The sequence below is a fragment of the Oncorhynchus nerka genome, linkage group LG20 (genome assembly GCF_034236695.1).
Source record: "Oncorhynchus nerka isolate Pitt River linkage group LG20, Oner_Uvic_2.0, whole genome shotgun sequence".
In the NCBI taxonomy this organism is placed as follows: domain Eukaryota; kingdom Metazoa; phylum Chordata; class Actinopteri; order Salmoniformes; family Salmonidae; genus Oncorhynchus; species Oncorhynchus nerka.
In genome coordinates this window covers 7,877,894-7,882,834 of record NC_088415.1, presented here as the reverse complement: position 1 = coordinate 7,882,834, position 4,941 = coordinate 7,877,894, and the positions used below count along the sequence as shown (strand labels likewise).

The following is a 4,941-nucleotide window of genomic DNA, read 5'->3' as shown; positions in this document are numbered from 1 at the left end:
ATGACATTGGAATATCTGACATTGGTCATTCTTTAAAAGTAACTTCCTCACCATTTTAGATAAGCATGCTCCGTTCAAAAAATGCAGAACCAAGAACAGATACAGCCCTTGGTTCACTCCAGACCTGACTGCCCTCGACCAGCACAAAAACATCCTGTGGCGGACTGCAATAGCATCGAATAGCCCCGTGATATGCAACTGTTCAGGGAAGTCAGGAACCAATACACGCAGTCAGTCAGGAAAGCTAGATCTTCTTCAGGCAGAAGTTTGCATCCTGTAGCTCCAACTCCAAAAAGTTCTGGGACACTGTGAAGTCCATGGAGAACAAGAGCACCTCCTCCCAGCTGCCCACTGCACTGAGGCTAGGTAACATTGTCTCCACCGATAAATCCACGATTATCGAAAGCTTCAATAAGCACTTCAACGGCTGGCCATGCCTTCCGCCTGGCTACTCCAACCTCGGCCAACAGCTCCGCCCCCGCAGCTCTCGCCCAAGCCTCTCCAGGTTCTCCTTTACCCAAATCCAGATAGCAGATGTTCTGAAAGAGCTGCAAAACCTAGACCCGTACAAATCAGCTGGGCTTGACAATCTGGACCCTCTATTTCTGAAACTATCTGCCGCCATTGTCGCATCCCCTATTACCAGCCTGTTCAACCTCTCTTTCATATCGTCTGAGATCCCCAAGGATTGGAAAGCTGCCGCAGTCATCCCCTCTTCAAAGGGGAGACACCCTGGACCCAAACTGCTATAGACCTATATCCATCCTGCCCTGCCTATCTAAGGTCTTCGAAAGCCAAGTCAACAAACAGGTCACTGACCATCTCGAATCCCACCGTACCTTCTCCGCTGTGCAATCTGGTTTCCGAGCCGGTCACGGGTGCACCCTCAGCCACGCTCAAGGTACTAAACGATATCATAACCGCCATCGATAAAAGACAGTACTGTGCAGCCGTCTTCATCGACCTCGCCAAGGCTTTCGACTCTGTCAATCACCATATTCTGATCGGCAGACTCAATAGCCTCGGTTTCTCGGATGACTGCCTTGCCTGGTTCACCAATTACTTTGCAGACAGAGTTCAGTGTGTCAAATCGGAGGGCATGCTGTCCGGTCCTCTGGCAGTCTCTATGGGGGTGCCACAGGGTTCAATTCTCGGGCCGACTCTTTTCTCTCTATATATCAATGATGTTGCTCTTGCTGCGGGCGATTCCTGATCCACCTCTACGCAGACGACACCATTCTATATACTTTCGGCCCGTCATTGGACACTGTGCTATCTAACCTCAAACGAGCTTCAATGCCATACAGCACTCTTCCGTGGCCTCCAACTGCTCTTAAACGCGAGTAAAACCAAATGCATGCTTTTCAACCGTCGCTGCCTGCACCCGCATGCCCGACTAGCATCACCACCCTGGATGGTTCCGACCTTGAATATGTGGACATCTATAAGTACCTAGGTGTCTGGCTAGACTGCAAACTCTCCTTCAGACTCATCAAACATCTCCAATCGAAAATCAAATCAAGAGTCGGCTTTCTATTCCGCAACAAAGCCTCCTTCACTCACGCCGCCAAGCTTACCCTAGTAAAACTGACTATCCTACCGATCCTCGATTTCGGCGATGTCATCTACAAAATGGCTTCCAACACTCTACTCAGCAAACTGGATGCAGTCTATCATAGTGCCATCCGTTTTGTCACCAAAGCACCTTATACCACCCACCACTGCGACTTGTATGCTCTAGTCGGCTGGCCCCTCGCTACATATTCGTCGCCAGACCCACTGGCTCCAGGTCATCTACAAGTCCATGCTAGGTAAAGCTCCGCCTTATCTCAGTTCACTGGTCACGATGGCAACACCCATCCGTAGCACACGCTCCAGCAGGTGTATCTCACTGATCATCCCTAAAGCCAACACCTCACTTGGCCGCCTTTCGTTCCAGTACTCTGCTGCCTGTGACTGGAACGAACTGCAAAAATCGCTGAAGTTGGAGACTTTTATCTCCCTCACCAACTTCAAACATCAGCTATCCGAGCAGCTAACCGATCGCTGCAGCTGTACATAGTCTATTGGTAAATAGCCCAAACCATTTTCACCTACCTCATTCCCATACTGTTTTTATACTGTTTTTTTATTTATTTATTTACTTTTCTGCTCTTTTGCACACCAATATCTCTACCTGTACATGACCATCTGATCATTTATCACCCCAGTGTTAATCTGCAAAATTGTATTATTCGCCTACCTCCTCATGCCTTTTGCACACATTGTATATAGACTGCCCATTTTTTTTCTACTGTGTTATTGACTTGTTAATTGTTTACTCCATGTGTAACTCTGTGTTGTCTGTTCACACTGCTATGCTTTATCTTGGCCAGGTCGCAGTTGCAAATGAGAACTTGTTCTCAACTAGCCTACCTGGTTAAATAAAGGTGAAATAAATAAATAAAAAATCTCAAATGCATCGTCCTCAAATCATCTCTAATTCTCTAATCCGATTGGTGAGAAAACCTGAGTGCCCTCCCCTCTGACCTTCTCCACCAATGTATACAATAAAATGCTTGAAAAGGTGCTGCTGAGATTTGAACTCAGGATCTCCTGTTTACTAGACATGCACTTTAACCAACTAAGCCACAGCACCCATGAAAGCGATACATTTTGCAGATGTGAACACCAACACCTATTTTTATCAAACCTTTCTCATTAATTTAACCCACGTCTCTGTCTAGCAAAATCACATCACAAAAGAGATGTCTTTTACTAATATTGGTCTTTCGAGGACAGTACATTTTTCATTTGGGTCTCACCTATTTTTATCAAACCAGTCTCATTAATTTAACCCACATCTCTGTCTAGCAAAATCACATCACAAAAGAGATGTCTTTTACTAATATTGGTCATTCGAGGACAGTACATTTTTCATTTGGGTCTCGAGATGAATAAACTCAAGAACCTCTGACATGGATTCTTAAACTATGATTTGGGACCCAAAGCAGTTATTAACATGTCATAGGTGGGTCGCGAGATATGAGTAAACATTCAGAATCATACACTATTTCTTCATAATGTTGGTCGTTCGAGGACACTGCATTTCTCATTTGGCTCTAGAGGTTAAAAATGGTAAAAACCTCTGAAACAGCAGATGACTCAGTTCGTGTAAGTAATTAACCTACGATATGCTGGGGAACTTTGTCAAAAGGCAGAGTTGCTGAGTTTCTTAGCTTTCAGAGTAAGTCTTAACCTGTTCAAAAAACAACTCTTCTGAAATTACATTGCAGTGCCATGACCCGCATTCAAACCGGGGTTGCTGCAGCCACAACGCAGAGTACTAACCACTATACGATCATGGCTGGCTACAAGAGGTGGCTTTGTAAAGCCTACATAGGCTGTGAAAGTGATGTGCACAAGCTGGCTAAACACTTTTCATATTGGTCTCGATAATGAATAAAGTGAAGAAACAGTCGAGCTTTACACATTCAAAAAGTGCCCTTTTTCCGTGACATTGGAATATCTCAATTACATCCTCCTCACATCATCTCTAATTCTCTAATCCGATTGGTGAGAAAACCTGAGTGCCCTCCCCTCTGACCTTCTCCACCAATGTGTACAATAAAATGCTTGAAAAGGTACTGCTGAGATTTGAACTCAGGATCTCCTGTTTACAAGACAGGCACTTTAACCAACTAAGCCACAGCACCCATGAAAGAGATATATTTTGCAGATGTGAACACCAACACCTATTTTTATCAAACCAGTCTCATTAATTTAACCCACATCTCTGTCTAGCAAAATCACATCACAAAAGAGATGTCTTTTACTAATATTGGTCTTTCGAGGACAGTACATTTTTCATTTGGGTCTCGAGATGAATAAACTCAAGAACCTCTGACATGGATTCTTAAACTATGATTTGGGACCCAAAGCAGTTATTAACATGTCATAGGTGGGTCATTTGCTTAGTCTGTGTGGATAGAAAACACTCAGGCGTTTAAAAAGCTGGTTAAATCACTGCTGTGGCTTTACCAGAGCGGCATTTACATCCCGAAAAGCACAGGAAAAACTGATCACTGAAAATGGGAAAATATATCCATGCGCTACTTGAACCCATTGATAAACGTGAACCACAATTAATTGACTGAGGTTGCAGTACCTACAGCTTCCACAGGGTGTCTAGAGTCTTGTCATTTCCCTTCGAGTTTTTTCTTGGTCAAACACATACAGGACACCGTATCTAATCGGTCTAGGACGGTTCGTTGAGTTTCTTGGGACATTTTTCAGACGGACAGCTAATGATCTTTACATCGCCTCCTGATGAATTTTATAAACTGACTTAACGTTTACTAATACCTAAGTTGCATTACAAACGTATTTCGAAGTGTTTTGTGAAAGTTTGCGTCGGCTTTTTGAATTTAAAAAATGACGTTACGTTTTGAAACGATGTTTTTTTCGTTTATCACACAGTCTACATATAACGATATCTAGGCTTTATATGGACCGATTTAATCGAAATAAAGACCCAAATAGTGTTTATGGGACATCTAGGAGTGCCAACAAAGAAGATGGTGAAAGGAAATGAATGTTTTCTATTTTATTGTGCGGTTTGTGTAACGCCGAAATGCTAATTATTTTGTTTACGTCCCCTGTGGGTCTTTTGGGGTGTTGCATGCTATCAGATAATAGCTTCTCATGCTTTCGCCGAAAAGCATTTAAAAATCTGACTTGTTGCCTGGATTCACAACGAGTGTAGCTTTAATTCGATACCCTGCATGTGTATTTTAATGAACTTTTGAGTTTTAACTAATACTATTAGCATTTAGCGTAATGCATTTGCATTTCCAGAGCTCTAGTTGGGACGCAAGCGTCCCGAGTAGAAGCAACAGGTTAAAAATGGTAAAAACCTCTGAAACAGCAGATGACTCAGTTCGTGTAAGTAATTAACCTACG

At 43.3% G+C, this 4,941-nt stretch overlaps 2 non-coding genes across 2 annotated transcripts; both read right to left on the bottom strand.

Moving 5' to 3' along the window:
- Positions 1-2,564: 2,564 nt before the first annotated feature.
- Positions 2,565-2,638, bottom strand: trnat-agu (transfer RNA threonine (anticodon AGU)). Its single transcript has one exon. It is a non-coding gene; the product is annotated as a tRNA-Thr (tRNA).
- A 983-nt stretch (positions 2,639-3,621) lies between these two features.
- Positions 3,622-3,695, bottom strand: trnat-ugu (transfer RNA threonine (anticodon UGU)). Its single transcript has one exon. It is a non-coding gene; the product is annotated as a tRNA-Thr (tRNA).
- Between the last annotated feature and the right edge of the window lie 1,246 nt (positions 3,696-4,941).